The sequence below is a fragment of the Cavia porcellus genome, unplaced genomic scaffold, assembly GCF_034190915.1.
Source record: "Cavia porcellus strain 051 isolate PalLab524CR breed Dunkin Hartley unplaced genomic scaffold, mCavPor4.1 scaffold_10, whole genome shotgun sequence".
Taxonomy (NCBI): domain Eukaryota; kingdom Metazoa; phylum Chordata; class Mammalia; order Rodentia; family Caviidae; genus Cavia; species Cavia porcellus.
The window spans coordinates 55,966,189-55,987,742 of NW_026947493.1; positions in this window are offsets into that span (position 1 = coordinate 55,966,189).

Here is a 21,554-nt window from a genome sequence, read left to right on the forward strand (position 1 = left end):
TGTAAAATAGGAATAAGAGTAATAGAGGTTTGGTAGGACAATTAATATATGCAATCAGTTTAAAAGAGTGCCTGGTAAAAGCTAGGACTTATGTTAAATATAATGTAAGTATAGATAAACCAAGTGATTTGAGAAACTGGAAGATAACAAGGTGGCTGTCTTTCAAGTAGGTTCAGAAATATTGAATAACTAGCAAAATGCGTTTTAAAAACTCAGTTATATCTTGTCAAGGGGCCGCAGGTTAGGCCAAGGATAATGCTTTTTTTGTGTCTATGATTGCTATAGATGGAAGAAAGCAAATGTTTTCCTGGGAAGTGAAAGGAAAGGCAGCCTGACGCGAATCCAGGACCGTATCTAAGCCTTCGTGGAAGGCTGTACACTGTGGAGTTTTCTTTCAGCGCTGCCATCTTCACTTTGAAATCAGCTTGTTCTTTGGCTACTTCAGCAGAGTCCACGCACATCTTGTCCAGACCCCACAGAACCAGAGGAGCTGCCCTTTGAGGGAGAAAAGAGAACTGGCCTGGGCATCAGACCATTGAGTGAGGACTAATGTCACAAAAGAGGTTTGACCCGAACTGAGCTCTGAGAGATGAGAAGGTTTTGGGTTCCCTGAGCGAGTAGCATTGTCCAGCCAAATGCAGGCCACTGAAGACCGTCGGTCGGGCTAACACCAGAGGGCATTTAATAGGAAGAAATCTTGGAAGCACCCGGTATGTCCAGCAACAGATTAATAGAAAAAGAAAATGTGGTCTGCACACACACTGGAGCTCTATTCTGCTACAAGGATAAAGTTGAGTCATTTGTAGGAAAATGGGTTCACCTCAAGACCATAATGCTAAGTGAAATAAATCAGACACACACGTATCTCATACTTTCTCTTATGTGAGAAACCCAAAGTGTAAAGAGCAAAATTAAAAGATGGAGAACAGGAAGTACGGAGATAGATCTTTCTCAAACGGCAGGAACATCAAGAAGGAAGGGAAGGGGAGTGGATAAAAAAGAAATTAAGATGTGTTATGATGTATACATTGTCTACTGCAAATGTACTAGTAAAAAAACCAGCAGAGCAAATGGTACAGAGCATGATGTGAACTCTGAGGTCTTGCACCAGTGGTCTCTTGTTTTCCTCTCTTGAGTGGAATTTGCTGCCCTCTGCTCTCTGGCCTGCATAGTTTGCAAAGTGCTGCTAAGGAACATCATTCCATCACTGCAGAGGACAAGCTGCCTCATGTCTGCTTTCTTCCAGTCCTCAGCGATTCTTAAACCTTTGAGTTTTGACCCCTAAGCATGCAAAGCATTTTTAAAACATGTCTGGAAAATTATATAGAGAAAGCCAAGCTTGATTTGACGTTATATTCAATTTTTAAATTTTAAGATTCAAGGAAATAAGAGTCATGGTACCCCAAAATGAGGTGGTGTTAACAAGGGCAGAAACAGGGTAAACTTTCATCCTCCCAGAGACAGCTCTTTTAGGTCCTTAGGAACTGTAAGTAGTTGGATTTCTCTCTCTTTTTTTTTTTTTTTTTTTTTGGTCTTTTTCCTTTTTATCGGTACCAGGGATTGAACTCACAACTGCCTGCTTGCAAGGCAGGCGCTTATGCCGCTGAGCTAAACCCCCAGTCCCCAAGTAGTTGGATTTCTTGATAGTGGTAGCTCCTTTTAAAAAGTTAAAGTTCTATGGAAATTAAAAGGGCTGTGGAGATAAGATTAGGTTCATTTCTCTATATTTTGGGGAAACTTAAAAGTGATTTCAGGTGGTGATTGTCATCTCTCCACATGATGATGGTTGGGACAGCAGCTCACCTTTTACAAATTTTGGCTGAAAGCTGACTGAGTAAAGCATGAATTTCCACCCAGATGTTTCTTCCCTGAGTAAGTAACCTAAACTCTCTTACAGACAGTGTACTTTGTTTATAGTTGGGTTTTATTTTTGTTTGGTACTGGGGATCAGACCTCGTGCATGCCAGGCAGATGCTTAGGTCACTGAGCTAAATCCCTGGCTCATTATAGTTTTTTATAATACCTCTTAAAAACTTGAATTTTTCGTGAGTACAAAATGTTAGCATTATTTTTACAGCACATATACAATTCTGATACAGTGTTGTAATTTTGTGTTTGTTGTTTCTGATCAGTTCAGCCATCTCATATTGGTATTGAGAGACAGCAAAAAGAAGACCAGCCTGGGAGTCCAGAGATTGGGTCTAACTTCCACTGGTGACACTAATTAAGCCCCCAATATCTGCAGAGTTCAGATTTTTAAGATGAATGAGATACATTCCCTAGGCCCTTTATTTCTTGAGCTCTGTTATCAACCTGAAGAATGTTTTCAGATTAAGCCAATTGCTAACATCTACAAATGGTGTCTAATATTGTGTCAAATATTGTGTGCTTACCACTGCCTATTGATATATTTATGGACATCTCTTGTAGGCCACTTCTAGGTGGTGTGCATGTCTTAGGACTGTCCCCTCTTACTTTGGAACATAACCTTAATTTCATGGCCCTCCCTCTTTGTCAGAAATACAGAAATTATGAAAGTATGCTTTTATTTTTTACTATTTTGTCTTTTTTTGATAAGATGCTTAATGACTATAAACCAAGTAGCTGCTAAATTATATTATATGTTAATGCTCTTGTGACAAAGTGACGATGTCTGCCCCCAAGATGTATAATTATTCTCTCCTAATGATATTTTTGTATTTCTGCGATCTTATCTTTCTTTTTCCTGTCATTTTTTTCCACGGGGGACTTTCTGATGCCAACTATTGAAACCCTACTCACATCAAAGAAAAAAGGAAGGGGTAAGATTTAGCAGCTCAGAAGACTCAACTAGTGGCAGACCTGAATTTCAGGGAAACTAGACACAGGGAATTCAGTGACCTGTGGTCCTCCATCTTTCGGCCTTTGTCTCTGAGTATGTGTGTGTCATCTGCCCAGCTGGCACCAGGTCCACAGACAGCTGTGACTACACTCTTGTCAGCCCTGTGACCTCACAGTGGCAGGGAAGCTCTTTGTCACTAGCAATGCCAGAGAAGGACTCTGATGGGCCAGGCTGGGGCAGGAGCCCGCCTCTGTGGCCAGGGGTGGAAGGTACTGATTGGTGGCCCTCACTGGCTGCCATGTGTCTGTTTTTTTCTAATCCTCAGTGATTTTTAAGCCTTTGAGTTTTGAGTCCTATGATTTCCCTCCCCCCACATTTGAAAATCTATAATCTGACAAATTATGCAAAGAAAATTTTGATTAGATATTACATTCAACTTGGTGAAGTATGATTATTGGAGAGAAACATAAACTAAAAGGAAAAGAATCACAACCTCTCACCCAGAAAGAATCACATAAGTTTTTTTGCTATATTTTCATTTCTGTGCATTCTTTTTTTTATCCCATTTTTTACCCAGTTTTATAATGAGTACTATCTGCTCACACAAGACTATTTAATTCTAGAGCCTATCAAGGCAAAAATAAGTCATGAAAATCTTAACAAAAAAAGGTATGATATTTTCATAATCTCTGTATAATGATAGCCACTTAAAAATATACACAGTCACAGCAAACAGCTGAGAAATTGGGCCACACCCCCCCCCAAATTCTTTATGGTATCACAAAAGGCACCATTAAAGTCTTTTTGAGACAGGGTGTCATTATGCAGTTCAGGTTGGCCTTGAACTTAATTTGTATCCCAGGCTGGCCTCGAATTCACAGTGATCCTCCTGCCTCAGCCTCCTGAGTGCTGGGATTACAGGTGCGCACCACCACACTCAGCGTAATACTCAGGAGGCTGAGGCAAGATGGATTGCAATGCTAGACATGATCTCAAACTGCTTAAAAAGGGCTGGAAAATGTAGTAAAGTGATAGAATGCCTGTTAGTTTAATCCCTAGCACACACAAAAAGATTAAAATAAGAGCTGAGTAGGATAGTACATGGCTATAGTCCCGACACTTGGGAGGCTGAAACAGAGTCACTTAAGCCCACGAGTTTGGGGCTAGCCTGGGCAACAGAGTGAGACTTCATCTCATGAAAACGAAACATAGCAAGTTTTAAAATATGTGATAGAAAATATTTTCAACATGAATCTAAGAATAGACTTGCAATATAAATAATTCACTACTATTAAAGTAATTAGGTATATTTTCCTACCAAATGGTAGAAATTCTATAGCTTTTAAATATTCCATGATAAACTGGCTATAGTGGTATATACCTGTAACCCCAGTACTTGAGAGGCTGAGGCAGGAGGATCACATAAGTTAAGAGGCCAGCCCGGACTACATAGCAAGTTGAAGGCCAGACTGAATTACAGGGCAAGACCATATCTAAAAAAAAAAAAAGAAGAAGAAGAAAAAGAAAATTCCATGTTACTGAGCATATGGAGAAGTAGGTAATCGTATGAGTGTACTGTTGTACATATCTACTACATGTATGTGTGCAGTTATGTATCACAATTTTAAAATGCACATTTCATTTGAAGCCAGAAATTCCATTTCTTCCCATCCCAGGGAAATACTGGAATGTGGGTCCAAAGAAACACAGAGGAGTTACTTGCTGAAGTACTTGTTTTAACAGCAAAATAGTGCAAACAGCCTAAATATTTGAGAAGAAAATGGCTTAAAAAGGAGCCACTGTAGACAACTATGTAGACACTTCAAAGAGTGAGGACACTCGCTCCCTGCTAAAAGGGAAAGGACTTTTTCTTTCGGGAGGAAGGTAGGAGGAACTGGACCAGGCCTTTCCACTGAGCCACAGGCCCGGCCTTTTCATTTGGAGACAGATTCATCAAGTCACCGAACTGCCCCAGTTAGGCTGGAATGTGCAATCCTCCAGCCTCAGCCTCCCAGAGTGCTGGAATTACGGGTCTGTACTACCCTGCCAAGCTGGGGAAAGACTCCTTTTTACAAGGCAAATTACAAACTACTTTTTACAACATGATTTCCTTTGTGTTTAAAATGCCCTACGAAACATGCTATGTTCAAACAATCAAAAAACGATCATTTTAACCTGAACAACTACTTCTAAGATAATATGCACTACATTAACTAGTGTTCAACTTCTTACTGTTTTTTTTTTTGAAATTCTGTATTATTTCTCTCCTTTTTTCTGTTTTGCTTTTTTAAAAATAAAGTGTGTATGTAGTGTGACTTCAAGTGGATAAATCAGGCAGTGAGGACTAATTACTAATCTTCAGAGAGGTAACTCCAACTTTCTTTGGTTTTTGTTTCAAATATTACATAGTTAATTTTAAAACAAAGAGTAAAAAACTCTTCGCAGCATAATTTTTACTAAGGAATAGCCTGTTAAATGGTGCCGGGTCCCATCATTTCTTTCCATTTAAATTCAGAAATGCCAGCGTTTGTACAGAAAGCACTCTGTCTTTTGCAAGCTCACTTTAGTAAGGTCAGTGCCAGCAGTGGACTCAGTGGGCAAAGCCTGTGAATGTGTTTTTCTTGTTTTTTTTTTTTTTTTTTTAAAGTATGTGTTTGTGATCATTATATGATACAGAATCACATTTACCTCGGGGAGTGGGGACAAACCCCTATATCATCTGACACACTGTTACTTCCATAGGTTTTCTAGGTGACTGTGAAAGTGTTTCCTCCATTCTCACCCTGGAAGCATGGAAACTGTGCCTGGGGTCCGGCTCCCCTCACTTCTCGGCAGCTCCCCCTCACTTTTGATCCTTCCCAGTGCTTTCCATCCCACCCCAACCCCTCCAGCTGCTTTGATAAGCATCCCATCAAATCTCATTTTGGTTTTTTTTTTTCATTCGCTTATTAAGGAAGAAAAGAATTTCTCTATGTGTTTAACTTTTGATTCCCCTTCTGCAAATTCTTTTTTTGTAAATCTTTTACTCGTTAGCCCAATAAAATTTTTTCTTATCCTTTTGTATGAACTGTCCACATTAAAAGTTCTATTGTCATATATTCTGCAAATACTTCCTGAGCTTTGTTGTTTGTGCAAATTCTTCATAGATTTTCCCCAAACCTGTTACCTGTGGGCCTTTCTTTTTCTTTCTTTGCTGATTGTGTTTATGAATTCTTAACTGTGTCCTCTCTCCCCGTGTCTGTTTTAATGACCTGTAGTGGATTTGTCTTTTATCGTTTTTCCTTTAATTCCAATTTCCTTTAAAATTTTCTTCTTGTTGTAAGGCATCATTTCAACAACCGTTTTTTTGTTTACATGTTTACTTGCTATGATTTCCTTATCAACAAGGATGTGTTATTCCTGGGAAAAATTCTTAAATTAGTGTTCATATTTCTCACTTATTGATTACCTGCCTTACTATCTGTGGTTTGGTTAATTAACCATTAATCCTTTTATCCTAATACAACTACTTCTGTACTTACATAATAAAAATTGCCATAAGATCCTTAATAAATAATGTTTTCCACATCTAGCCTCTCCCTCCTTCTTTCCCTCCCCCACCCCACATGGGAACCAAATTCAAGGTCTTACAGTGAGCTACATCCCTTACCCTTTTGTTTTTTGAGGTCCTCAGTAAGTTGTCCAGGCAGGACTCTCAAACTCATGATCCTTCTGCTCTTGATTAATTTTATTCAAGTTGAAACAGTCACATTTTTGGTGACTACCGTGATGTGCAGTGCACCCACAGACCTTCATGGCATAATGACAGGGTTATTGTCTACTTTCCAGATGCATTTTAGGTGAGTCTGGCTGAACTAATTAAGGACATAGAAATGATACCTCTGATACTTGCTGCCAATCCAAATCCCAACTACCACAACTGTGTTTTGTCTCCTCTGTCTAATTTTAGAAACCTAATGTTTCTGAATTCTTTGCTTACATTTAACAATTATCCTTTATTACCTTTTTCTCAGTTCTAATTAGGCTATTTCCAGGGTTGAGAGTGCTGAGGATGTCAGAAGCTCCTAATCTACCCTTTTTACCCTGGGAGCTATTTTTACCTATACCATTTTGGTTCCTATGTTTGTTATTATATTCTCAAGCTATTCCAAGGGGAAAAGCACCTGAATTAACCCCAACAACCTATTATAAGTCTCCAAAACCGTACAATAAAATGAGACATCCACACTTGCTCATATAAATGCCCCCTGGGATTTCTTAAAAGCTAGATGTGGGGCTGGTGATTTCGCTCAGCAACAAAAATGTCTGCCTGGCAAGCGGAAGGTTATGAGTTCAATCCCCAGTACCAAAAAAAAGAAACAAGCCTAGTTGTAAATTTCTCTTTGATGGTTATGCTTGTTAATACAAAAAAATGACAGACAGAATTTTGTGAAGAATGTAAAACTTCAGCAGTGCTCACCACACTCATAAAGGGATAAAAGTTTCCTTAAGTCAGTGTCGATAGAGTGACCATCTTTCTGGCCAATAACATATGTGGATGAAGGAGCGGGCTTGCATGAGATTGAAGGTGGGGACAGCAGCTTGACACCTTCCCTTTCCTTCACCTCAGATGGACAAATTATTTGTGATTTTTTCTCTCATCCCCAGGAGCAATAGTTTTGCTGTGGGTCAGCTTCTTGCTGCATTTAAACCCGCTGTCCTTCACCCCAGCAGCTCCACCTATCCACACAGCCCCAGCCACTACGGTCCTATGATGCCTTGCTTCTCTCATCCCTGGGGAGACAAAGCTGACATCCAGACCCTCCGCCTGAGATGGGATTTCACACAAAGCCTGTGCGAACACTTTTCCTTCCTGTTGCCAGAATTCAGGAGGAAGAAAGAGAATAATAAAGAGGAAGAAGAAAGAGGAAGAGACAAAAAGGGCGAGGAAGAAGAAAAGTACAGGAGTAATCTTGGGTCCTTACTAATTTACTTTGTATTACATCTAAAACAAAAGCTTTTCTTTTGTTTATCCTAAGTAGCTATTTTCTGTTATTTAGTTTTTAATGAAGAGAATAAATAGGTAGTTGTGGTATAAAAACAATGATCTTTACTTTTGTCTACATTTTTCCAATAGATTTTCAATACAGATTTCCAGCCACCATGCTGTTTTTATCTTTTTAAAAACACCTCTATATTACTCTGCTATTAGCAATATGTTTTCCTGTCAGCCTTAGAAACCCTTCTAGTTTTAATTCATGTACATCTTATTGTTATAAATAATATTTATATTCCTTTTATATACATTGCAAATAGTCATCCCTTACCTAGAATATTTACAATTTCTAGAATCGAAAATCCAAAATGAAGCTAAGTATGCAAGTTGCCATTATTCAGAATAGCATCCAGCTTGTATTTCTTAGGCCTGTCAATTTTCAAGCCAGAACTGGCTCCGTAACTTGTGAGAGCCAATATGAATGAAGTGCATATGAAAGGTTTTCTGTTCAAAATTGTCAGGGCGTTCAGAGCTGGGGCTCTGAAAGTTCAGCGGTAGAAAGCATATTTGACACAGCTGAGGCCCTGTGTTCAACTCCAGCACACACACTACACACACAAACTATATCATGAGTTTCGAGTCAGAGACAGCAGAGACAGCACTGAATCAAGTGTGAGCTTTCTGTGGGAAGCCCTTGACCAGTGCACAAGGAAGGACACATCCCACGATGCACATGAACTCTGTTCCCTACTTTACTATGTCACATTGGGGCTGAGGTGTAGCATACCCTTGAGCCAAAACTGTGTGACTTAGCATCCATCTCTCTTCCTTTCTTGATTCTTTTCTTTCTTTGGAGGAAAATTCCATGTCAGGGATTAAGTCTTACTTTTTTTAGACTGATGGGGGCTAGAGAGGGATCTTAGACAAAGAATACCAAGAATTTTGAGTAGATCCGATATATGACTCCGTGTGTGGGGGGGTCAGGTCCTTTTGGCAGCAGAGATTAAGGGGGTGAGCATGGAATTGAGGAACAGATCCAAGCAGAGGTTAACAAAAGCTGGTGATGCACGGGATGTGGGCAGAGCAAAAACACAAGGAATAAACAATTGTCTGCTTTGAACTCAAGGGACTCATTGATTTTAAAGACAGGCACTGAGGTAGGGGAAGCAGGCTTGCTGGAAGGCACAATTCCATCTGGGAAATGTTCAGTGTGACTGGCAATCATTTCTTGATGCTTAAGGGATGGACAGGATGGGTGTGGCTCACTGGTACAGCACTGGCCTAGGATGCACAAGGCCCTGGGCTCCGTCCCCAGCACCAGGTACACACCCAGAAGGGGGTGTAGAGCAGGGGAGGAAGTGCTGGTGCTTGCAGCTGTGGCGCTGGTGCTTGGCCTGTTTGCCATCAGATCCATTCCTTCCTCCTGTCCCCTCTGCTCTTTGTCACAGACAAGTTACCCGAAGTTTTTAGGCTGTTTCCCCCAGACTCCCCTCTCAGGGATTGCAGGCTGGGCTTGAAGAAGAGAAATGCTGGTGGGAGGCTGAAGATAGTAAGGTAAAATCCAGAGATTTTTTTCCCCTTCCTGCCTCCTCCCAGGCTCCAGTTCTCCTACAGAGAGCAACAGCTCATTTCCACAGGGTGCAGGAGGCCCTGTCCCCCTTCTTCCTTTCCTCCTCCCAGTCCAGGGTGTAGCAGCCTCTTCCCCTACTAATGGCTATGTTGCCTCAGCCAATCCCTATTTATTTTCTTAGCTCTCCAATCACCTCTGGGGATACGATTCCTAATTTTTTTTTTTTTTTTTTTTTTTTTTGGTCTTTTTCATTTTTACTGATACCGGGGATTGAACTCACGACTGCCTGCTTGCAAGGCAGGCACTTATGCCACTGAGCTAAATCCCCAGCCCCCGATTCCTAATATGTTTAAGCATTTTCTGTTTTCCTGCTTGGATCCTGCCCAATATGGGAGTCATTTACCTTTAATAAGATTTGCTAGAGTAGTTAAATGTGCCTTGAGGTCATAGCCGAGGACTGAAAAGTGCTATTGAATTTGACAACAAGGTGGTAATGTCAAAGGAGGATGAAAGTCAGAGATCCTAATGCATTTTTTTAATTGTCTAGGAACTGAGGAAGTAATGAGTTAACATTTCAGGTTTTTGATGTTTTAGAAACATAACCAAGGTAAGGAGAGTAAAGGAGGTGAGATGAAGAGAAAGTATTTTTGAAGATGGGAAAAATTTACATATCATGAACATAAAAGAAGAAATAAGAAAAGGGAGAAGTAAAGAAGACCTCCAAGGGCAGTAGGTCTGTAATCTCAAATGGAATAACTTTGCATAGGCAAAAGGATATTTATTTACTACAGGACAGAAGGTCTTCACACAAATGTACATGTTGATCGCGTTGGTTGCCAGGGGCCCAGAGAGGATCATCCACTAGCCAAGGGTTTAGATGGAAATCACCAAATTGGCATGTCATCAGATAAGGTCCGAGGAAGTCCCCCAAAGACAAGATGGAGACCCTGATTTGACCCACTGCCACTACAGAATAGAATTGACAACTGTCAAAATAAAGGAAGAACCTCAGGATGCATCAGTGAAAGGCAAACTAATCTGGTGAAGTTAGGAAGTAAGAAAAAGTAGGAAAGAGACTTTAGCTTCAGGAGCTGAAGAAGGCATCAGCTCTAATGACCAGGAGAAAAGAACAGGACCAAGTTTCGTGACTTCTCTCTGGTGGCCTAGGGGTTGGTAACTTTTCATTGGTCATAAGCATGGCCTTACGTTTTAGGGAATTTCTTCCCTGTGGGATGTGTGTTACGGGCATTCTCACCCTTGAGACATTTGGTACCCCCTTGCTGTGTAACTGGCCCTTGCAAAAAAAGTAAGAGGAATAGGAGAGGGTGCATTTCATACATTATTGGCGAGAAAAGAGAGAGTAAAATAGGCCTTCATTTTAGTGGCTCAGAGGCCATGAATTCAGGCCCAAGTATTCATGTTCCCTGTCCCATGAAGATTTGCATCCTATTTCAACAGGAACTTGGTTTAGTTCAAGAGCTTCTGTTTTCTCTGTGAACATTAGCACATGCGGTTGAGTTGGAGAGCAGTGGAAATTGGCAATGGCCCTGAGTGGAATGGAAGAAGCAGCAGAACAAGTCCAAGCCAAGACATGGCATGAGGAAAAAACAGATGACATGGATTCCCACAAGTGAGGTTTCCACTGAATGCTGTCTCCAGTTTCTCTCAGAGGGAAGAAAGCAAAGACACAGGCTACAGGGTTGAACTTAAAGTACAATCCAGCAGCAGCAGCACCTAGAAACCTGTTAGTACAGCAGAATCCCCGCGCATGCCGCAGACCTTCCGAAGCAGAAGACTGGTGGATAGACGAGTGGGGAGCCAGTGATCTGGTTTTGGAAGGTCTCCAGATGATTCTCATAAATACAAATCAGAGAGCAGCTGCTAGACTGGTGATGGCAAACTTTTTAAAGCTTTCAATAGCAAATAGCCCCCTGCAGCATGCATGCCATAGATTCCCTACCACTGTGTAGACCACTGTGACCCAAGGTGTGGTCTGCAGTCTGTCCAGCAGCATCAGAATCATTTGGGATTTCTTACAAATGCAAGATCTAAGCTTTCCTCATCCTAGTCAGAATCTGGAGTCTAACAAGATCTCCGCTGGTAGGGGACTCCTTGCCTCCAAGGTTATTTGTAAAGAGCCAGTGGATTCTTGAGGACCTAAATGAGAGGGTAACTTTTAACAGAATAAGTTCAGATTGAATTCAGATGGCAGAACATAGATCACATTTGGAGGCTAAGGACACTCACACCTTTTAAATGACACCATGTAAGTTGCACTACTTGCTGCTTGTTTCATGGAGTATACTTGGGACCAAAGTTCAAACTTGCAACATAAACGAAGCCTTGAATGCTTGTCCTTCAGTAAAGTGTGAGAGTCTACCTTGTGACCTTGGTAGACCTTGAAATGCCCACACTGTTACTGAGCTCCTATGCTCATGATCTCCCAATCTAACATGACAAGATGTGTACACATAGCACACAGTTCTTCTCGTGTGGAAATGACTATGATCTGTGAGGGAACTGGGGGGACAGGAAGCAGGAGGGAGCCAAGCAGCCAGGGAAGGTGAAGGTAGTCTTGTTGGACATCATGGTTTATGTCAGTGACCCCCAAGCCTCATGAATTATGGACTTGACCAAATCTAGCATTTGGGATTGTTTTGTTGTCTAGCGCTTGGATTGGTAGTGTGAATGCTACACCTGCATAGGGGTGGAGCCAGCATAAAATATAACATCAGGAAGAAGTGTCTCTCTCTCTCTCTTGCCGGTTCATGCCTTGCTATTTGCAGCTGGCTGCCCTGCCATGCCACGCTGCCTTGGAGCCAGCTGAGTATGGTCTGAAACCTCCAAGAACTGTAAGAAATAAACCTTTCCTTCCCTAACTTTGGGTATCAGTTGTTTTGTCTCAGCAGCTAGTAAAAAGTAACTAAGACATTGGGTAGGGCTCTACCAGACAATGAGGTCGCAGCAAGGACATTCAGGGAGAGGTGGCTTTGGGATAAAAGGCACAGGGATGGCAGAGAGAGTTTGAGGACTCTACCCTGGGAGGTATGAATATATTAATTGAAGTTCTAGGAAATATCTCATTAAAATGACTTTCTTTTTGAAGTTTTCAGTCTTCATAACTAGTCTGACTTCAGTGCCAGCATTTAAGGTATAAAGCTGAGGCTCAGCCTCTGCAATGGATGGATGCCACAGTGGTACAAGGATTAACACCAACTCATATCATGTGGGAACAGTCCTACAAGAGGGGAACCAAGACCAGGTCATGAACCAAGGCCAAACTCTCCTGTTGACTCACTCTTCTCAATCTAGAAACCATGATTTCAGTGACACACGTATAGGAACCTATATGTGTCATTTAAAAGGTGTCGATGTTCTCACTATCTCATTTATCCATCAACCTAATTTGCTAAAGATCCTCCAGCATGCAAGCAGGCTAGCAACATTGGCCTTTCTGTGCCCCGCTGGCTTATATAATCTTAGCTGCACTCACAGTGCATTCATGCCAGAACATGCCTGAACGGCTGAGGATTCTTCCCCAAATGCCTCAGTGTTGGACACCTGGCTATACGGGGTTAAGTTGCTGGCCACAGGGTCCTCTGGCTATGATGGAACAGAGAATATGCACAGTGCTCTGGAGTCAAGATAAGATAGCTGACGCAGCTGAGGTCACGGGCTGCTGACTCCCCTATTCCACAGCTATGGAACCACCAACCTTAGAAATAAGAAAATTCCCTTAATTGGCATAATTTATGCCTGGGAGAAGTCTTTAAACTGACTCGAGGGTCCTGCTCAGTTACCACACACACTAGTCTCAGTCTCCCCTTCCTTTTTGGAAACCAAATAAATATGGGCTGCCTGGAGGAGTTCTTGGTCTCAACTCCCAGGGAATCTCAAATTGTTAGAGTTTTGATTCTCCTGGAGCCCTAAGATCATACCACTTGTCTCTTTTATTTAAGCCATTCACTGTGCACTTGTTTAGGAGGCCTGGGACTAGGTCCAGACGTTGATACCTCAGCCTTCCCACCCTTGCAGAAGATAGCCATGCATGGCAAGGTCAAGCATTCTGCTTCAGTGATCTCCAGCTTTTACACATTTATGCTCGGATACATAATGTCCGTTACCTCTAAAAATCACCCTCTAAGAGGCTGTTGTCTAATATTAGGATTTTATAGCCTCTTTCACTTTACAAGGATGCTCAATCAAATACTTAATTTTGAACAAAATGTAGACTGAAACAATTTCAGTCAATTCTAGTCTAAGATGTTTATAGTGGCCACTTGTTTTAACAGTAAAAGTAGGGGCCAAGAAATTTAATTTAGACATGACCATTTTCTAGAGGTCATCAGAGATGTGTGGCACTCAAAATCAAATTTCTATGCATCATCTTACTAAAAAAATGATGTGTGATTCACGTGTGGAGATTGCAAGCAGTGAATGGATTTCCTGTGGTTGGGATAAATAGCGCAAATCCAAAAACTGCCATAAGTCAAAGAGCTCAGCTGAAAGTGAGTGTGACATTGTCTGGAGACCTATTAGAAGACCCAAAAGGTGACTTTAATAATGGGAAAGCCCTTAATGTAAAAGACCCATGTGGGAAGTTTGAAGAAAATAGACCTAGTAAGTATAGTAATGGAAAAAAAGCAAACTTAAATGATTATTTTATAAAATGCTAACTTTCAAATATTTTTCCATGGCTTATTTAATGAATAATTTCAATACTTAATTATACACAGTATAAGGTAATAAAGTCTAGTTCAGTGTGCTGTTGAGTAGCCAACTCTTATATTTAGCATTCTCCTTCACACTTATACATTTAATTAGGCTTCTCAAGCTTAATTAACATGGTCAAAATAAAATTGGTTTTCTTTTCAAACTTGTTCCTACCCTAGTTTTACTAATTTAATACCTGGCAACACAATGTACCTAGTAACTTAAGACAGAAATTTAGAAATGATTAATGACTCCTCTTGTCTTCCCGTATCCCAAATTTATCCTTAAAAAACATCCAAAATCCAACTAATCTCCCACCTTGTTTACTGCAATAGTTGTCTAGCATCTCTTATCTCTAAGCTGGACTACTATGCTACCCTCCTAACCCTTCTGAGTGCTTTCACTTGTGCCCTCCCACAAGTAAATTTCCATTTAGTGGCTGAATTGCGTAAAGTGTCTGAAATGCGTAAAGGTCTGCTCTCCGCATCTAAGAGGCTCCATTAGGTACCCATCACACTCACCAGAAATGGAAGTGTCCTTTCCAGGCTAGAAGACCCCGCCTAATCCAGCCCTATCCGCCTCTCACTAACCTGCTTCCTTTCCCCTGCTTCTGTCCATCCTGCCTTCCCACTCTTCCTTGAACACACCAAATTCATGTTGATACCAGGCTGTCGCACTTCCTGTTTCCTCTACCCGGTGCCTGTCCTTGCTACCTCAGCATGACCTGCTGGTTCCCGAGCTTCACTCAGGCAGCTATGCAAATATCACATCTCTATAGAGACTTTTCCCCACTGCCTTGCTAAAATTACACTCTAAATCCTATATATTTTTTCTTCACAGTGCTTATTGCCAGCTGCTCCATGAAGTGGAGAGATTGTCCACCTTGTTTATTCCTTCGGCCCTAGAGTAGTAGCATTTATAGATATTCAGTATTTCTTTGCACTTTTTTTTTTGTATCCGAGATCGAACTCACGACCTGATACTTCCCAGGCAGGCACTTACACCACTGAGCTAAATCCTTAGCCCTTATTGTGTTCAATATTTCTTTTCAGAATGTAGAGTAATACTTGACTACTCGTCTTTGTTCTGATAAGGATAATTATCCATTGTAGTGGTCTGCTAATCTTATTTTTTAATCTTTTTGTTGCAAGATCCAGTGGCTCTAAAACTTTGACATGCATCACAATTACCTGAGGAGTTGTGTAAAAACAAATTAGAGATACAGCTTCTGATTCAGAAGACATGGAGTAGAGTTTGACAATTTGTACCCCACAAGTTGCAAGATGGCACTGGTGTGGCTGGTGCAGGCATCAGGACTTGGACTGTAGGGAACATCTGAGTCAAACATTTTTTCCTGCATTGCCACTTCTTTTCTGTCTCCAATTCTTGTTATTCCTTTCTTCAATCACATACAGCAGCATAGGAAGCCACGAGGACTTGCGCTACTCCACACCAGAAGAACAATCTTGTGATTGGAAGCAGTTGAAGACCTAGGCCTCCACGGGTTCAATTCCTTGGTGATGAGCTATAATAAAAGACTGCAAAAAGTCTGGCGGGGGGTGCTGTTTATGTAAGATTATACATCTTAATTATGTCAAGGTTGTAAAGGAAATCGATTTCACCTCGTGTTCTCCGGGCTTTCATCCAGTGCTTTCTGCACTGTATGGAATATGTGAGGGTCATCAGCACTAAAAGGAGGTGGTTCACCAAAATCAAGCAGGGCTGTGCCTAGAAATTGCAAGCCTGGGCATTGACAGATGTTGAACTTTGGCCCCAGGCTATCCAGAGGAGTAGGAAGGAGAGCCAGTTCTTTAACTGCAGATGGGAGACTTGTTATTTATTCACTGGATTACGGTTGGGTGAAGGAGAGAAATTTCTGATTTTGTGTGTTAGGCTTCCACTCAGATGAATCAACCTGTCTTCAGCTCTTCCTTATCCCCAAGTCTTTTCATGTACGCTCAAAGGTGAGAGATGAATCTGCCTGTTTTCCTTCATCTTGCTTCCTGATGATCTCTTACTGATCATTTCTCAAAAGAAAATCACAAAAGCACTCTCTGAGAATGAAACTATTCCAGTATATGACCCATTTGATAGTTATTATCCATCAGAATTAATTCATGATGGGGCAGGCAAGTTCTTACAGGCCTTTGAACTCAGGAAAAAGGAAGTTTCATGGGAAATTAGCAGTAGTAAGGGATGTATAGTTAGCAAAAAACTGTCAGGTAAGAGACACTTGTGATGAACCTGTCCTGTATCTTGACTGTGGCACTCATCACACAAATCTACACGTGTGGTAGAATTAAGTACACACACATACCTACTGCATGTAAAACTAATGATATCAAAGATAGATGGTATCATGTCAACAGCCTGCTTATGACTGAGTTATATATATGCAAGATGTTATCACTGGAGAAAACTAGATACCCTTGCTTCTTACAAGTACTTATGAAACTGCAATGATTTCAAATTCAAGGTTCAGAAAAGAAGTGCCACAGAGAGGGCAGATCTGGTTAGTGTCAATGCAGACGCCTGGATGACATTGGAAAGATTTTAGGAGTCTAGAGAAGAAGAGAGGATTCACTACCTAAAGGTTAAAGACCCATCTTCCTCCCAAGGGAACCAGATGGGGCAGATTCCTAAGGAAAGCTTCATTCTCATCCTGTCATTAAATGACATTGTAAAAAGCATAGTATTTCACCAAGTCTTAATTTCCAGAAGCTTAACCCATCAGATACCAAAAACAATGATCCTAAGAGCAGACATTTATTAGATGCTGCCCATGGCCAGTTCTGTGAAGTGTCCTTGTCTTCCACCAGGTCGGTGCTGCTATTATACTCATTTAGAGATAAAGAAATGAGAGACTGAGAAGCATAAATGGAAAATGACAGAGTGTGCATTTGTCTGATATGCTCAGTAGTAAAAAGCAGCATAACCACAGGGGCACTCACTATGTGCCGGGTACATGTCCTAAATGCTTTCCTCTTTATGAGGAAGACTGTGGCCTAGCATGATGCCATTATTTCCAGAAAGTTTTCATGTTTTGGCATCAAATAACCTCATTTTTTGTATACTTACTGTCAGCCACTTACATAAATTATCACATTAAAGGGCCAGGGATTTAGCTCAGTGGTATAAGCACCTGCCTGGCAAGCACAAGGTTGTGAGTTCCATTCCCAGTAGCAATATGCAAATCTGGATGTATTATTGTCTCCGCTTAATTGATGAGAAGAAGTTGCCTGTCTTGCCTAAAATTGCAGAACCAGCACTCAGAACCAGAAGGCACCAGGAGGGCAGACTCCACAGCTCCTGTTACTAACTCTGATGCATCCACTCAGAAAACCACGAGGTCAAAATCATCTATTTCTCCCAGAGATGCTCCTTGTACCACTGAGGGGGCAGGAATCTGTTTTAGTTTGTCTAGTGCGTAGCAGATACAGATCTTCTGCATTCAGTTTGCAATGTATTCATTTTGGAACTTTGCTTTATTCCAGGCTTGGACACATTCTTTTTACCTACATGGTTCAGTGTACAACAGCAGCATGCTTTATTCAAAGTTTAATAAGCATCTTTAAAGATCTGGGCTGTGGCTCAGTGGTAGCGTGCTTACCTAGCATGAATGAGACCTTGGATTCCATTCCCAGCACTAGGGCAAAAAAGGCTTGCTAATGGTGCTGGTAACGACATTGCAGTTTGAAGTCCTCAAGAAGCAAACCTAACATGAAAGGTTTGCAGCAAGCATCTCTAACATATAATTACTCTTTTGGTTTCTCTCCTCTTCGTGTCACCTGGTAGCAGACTGAGGCCTTAAACGCTCATCTGTGTGTCCCGCGGTTGAAGGGAACACGCACTTTGATACCTGCAGAGACTGCAATCTGAAGGCTTAAACAGCTTGCCAGGGCAATTTCTTGCAAGCAGATGTATTGAAACACCAAATGCCTCGGCTGTGCGCAGGCTGCCGGCTCTGGTGCAAAGCGAACACTTTCACTTTTGCGCTGGGCGGGCGCATGCCGGCTCCCAGCGCTCCGCGTCCTGGTTTTGCGCTTTGCCTAGGTCCCTGCCGGCTGCAGTCAACACTCAGCAGCCGGCTCTGAGCTGTCAGTTACTGCACAAGGCCAGCGAGATTTTGGCGCCACAGCTGGGAATGAGGCTTTTGTTCCACAACAAAAACAAGCGCCTGAGTGGCAGGGCTGCCAGCGCTCGCCAGCCCAGGCAGAGATGAAGGAGCCTGCGACGCGGATGTGGGTGACCTGTCATTAGAGTCAGCTCCCTCTGCTTCTAAACAACCGCCCGGAGACAACTGGCAAATTAAGGTGAATATTATGCACCAGGCACTGATAACGGGCCAGTTAGCTGGGGTGGAAAATCCCATTGTTGGTGACCAACCGAGTCTTTGGCATCCTTTCCATATCTCTCCGTCAAAGATCTTCTGTTTTTCCTCAGTGACTGAAAGACTGTGCATCTGGCTGAATCAAGTTAAATGATGGACTCATTTGTGCCAGGAGGTAAAACCAGTCGTTAAATGTTGTGAAAACAGTCCACAAACCTTTCTGGTCCCTAGTTACAACGGTACGCATAACCAATACATATGAACATACATACAACCAATCAAGAGACAGCGTCTATCGCATCGTGCAGTATTTAGGCATTTTGGTCCGCGCGGAGTTAGAAAACAGCCAAATGTTGGTTGCTGCCTACGGAGAAAGATCCTGTGTGAAAACTCCAAATCAAAAGCCAGATATGTTGGGAGTGGATAGTTTCATTTCAGAAGAGAGTTTTCAAGTTTCAAAGTATTTAAAAGACTTGAAAGTCACCTCCCTTCCAAAAGAAAAAACACCCCAAAAGAAAAAACCAGTCAGCAGAGCTGCTATCTATAGTGCTACAATTAGAAATGTATTCTTTCACATATGGTCTTGTTAGAATGAAAATAACTCTGGGGGACTAGTGAGATCTCAAAGGTAGTCATTTGCACCTCGGTATGAATGAGTTTCTTTATTTCTTTTTTGAGAGTAAGTTTTCTGGGAGCAGAGTTCAGGTACAACCGAGTTCCTGAAAGGAGGCAGAGGAAAATATTGGCGGCCATAAAAGCAGGAAAAAATGACGCTGGAGCTCTGACAACACAGTGTTTTGCTTCACAATTCTGAGAAAAGACAGCTTTTTAAAGGAAGGGTGTCATGTTTATTTTGGTTTTGCATCAGAACGGTCTGCAGTAATGGAAATGTTCTGTCTCTCCACTTTCTGCTCTGGTGGCCATTAGGCACATGTGGTTCCCGAGCACTTGAAATGTGGCTAGTTTGACTAAGACATTGAATTTTTCATTTCAGTTGCTGCTGTTAGACAGTACGGTGTCAGAGCAATTTAAAAGTTGAATCTGTTCGCAGCTGTTCAGGACTAAGGAATCCCATGAGTTAGGGTGGGAGGCAGCATCTAAGCTGGCCCAAAGTCATTCCCACCTCCTGGGATTCAGCTCGCTGAATGGAATCGCTTCCTTTTGAACAAGGCTAAACTAGTAACTTGCTCCTAGTGATGGATATTGCTGAGGTGATGGGGTGTTACTGCTAAGGCTGGGTTATGAAGAAACTGTGGCTCTGTCTGGGGCATCCTTGTCAGCCCTGCTGGGCTCTGTTGATGCTTCGTTCCTTGATGCTGAGGAAAACCAACTGCCTCCCTGCCAGGTGTTCTGTGGCAAGGCACCCATGTCTGCAGCTAACAGCACCCGGAAAGCATGCAGGGCCCTCAGAGAGTGACCAGGCTGCTGACGGCCATGGGAGGGAGGTGGAAATATATTCTCCACCCCAGTCTCAAGAGGAATGCTGCCCTGATGGCAGCTTTGTGGGTTCCAGACTCAGAGGAGATCCTAAGTGTGTGTTGTTTGCAGTCACCGGGTTTGGGGGTATACGCAGCAATATATTTTGACATGGTCAGGTTCACTCATGACTTATTTACACTAGTGAGAACATGTGGTTTGGATATGGTCCCAGCAAGTCTCCGACAGTTCAGGTGACAGACTCTTAGTACCCTGGTCCTGGGGGGTGATGGTGGATGCTTAGTGGAAGGCCCTTGGGTCATTAGAGTGCTCTCTTGGGAGGGATGAAGAGACACCAGCTTGTCTGGCTTCCTGTGTTTTGAGATGCTTTTCCTACATGCACTTCCGTCATTTGTATTGAGTCCTTTGGCAGAGCTGATACCGCACTGTTTAGATTTTCAGCCTCCAAAACTATGAGCTAAATAAACTGCTTTTTAAAAATGAAGTTAGCCCGCCTGAGCTTTTCTGCAATAATAGTGAAACATGGATCATTACAGGGTATCCCTCCATCCAGGAAAGCCCTCGCACATCAGTGTCTAATGCAATAAAACTGCCCTTGTCCTGACACTCTAGCATGGGCCTTCTGAAGGACATGCAGAGTCTCAGTCCTTTACCTTTTTGGCTCTGCCACCTTTTACTTATGGCTGCTTGTGTTGCTCTAGAAGTTATTTCCATCCCAACCAGCGGAACAGGGAATGCACAGAGTGGATCTCTCGGGAAGGGACCCAGAGGTGAGTCATATCACTTGGGTCTGTGTTCTGGCCGCAGTCGAATAATCATTCCCAGCTGTAAATCAGACTGGCAGGTAGAGTCCGTGTGTCTGGGATGAAGGTGATCCAACCCAGGAATCAGCTGCCAGGCTTTGCCACAGCACAGCATCCTGTGGGCTGGTGAACACCTGGACAAGATGAGGGCTTTTTATGCCTTTCCAAACCCCAGGGTCATACGCGCAAGACTCAGAAGAAGAAACAGTGATGCTGACAACAGTAAAGAAAGCAGCTGTCTCTGCTCCTTGGTTTAAGCTGTCAGTTTACCAAGGTTATCAGAATGCTGTAGCCTATAAGTTTCCATGACTCAATCAAAATTTAACCAAGGACTTCTGGACTGCAGAATGGGGATGGGGTGGAAGTCCATGGGCTGAGGTACCCCTTGATAGCATCACAAAGGCATCTGGTAGTACTGCTGCTCTGGGGGCCACGTCTGATTTCTGACTGCTGCCCCCACATGCCTGTCACTTTTAGGGGCTATAGTGAAAGGAATGAAATGGGAAGGAAAAAAATTGGATTGAGTTGGGTTGTTTTAAGTTGAAGAGCTCATGTGTCAATACACCCTATAAATGTCACTCCTCCTTTCATCTCCCTGGGCACCTCCCACCCACCTCCCTTCAGCTCAGCCTGGGAGCTTGTTCCCACCCAGGGAAGATTGGAATAGTTCATCTAACTGGGTATGTATCAGTTGGCCTTACTTTAGAAAGAATTTTAGCACCCTGAAGCCAACTACTTTAAGAAAGGCAGAAGAAAAGGAGAGGAGGGAAGGGAGGGGAGGGAAGTAAAGGAGAGGAAGAGGCAAGAAGGGAAAGGCACATATAAAGGTAGATTTCCAAGGAGCCAGTGTGGCCAAAGCTGCAGGGTCCCTTCCCAGGCTGAGCACCTTAGAAAACCAGAGGCAG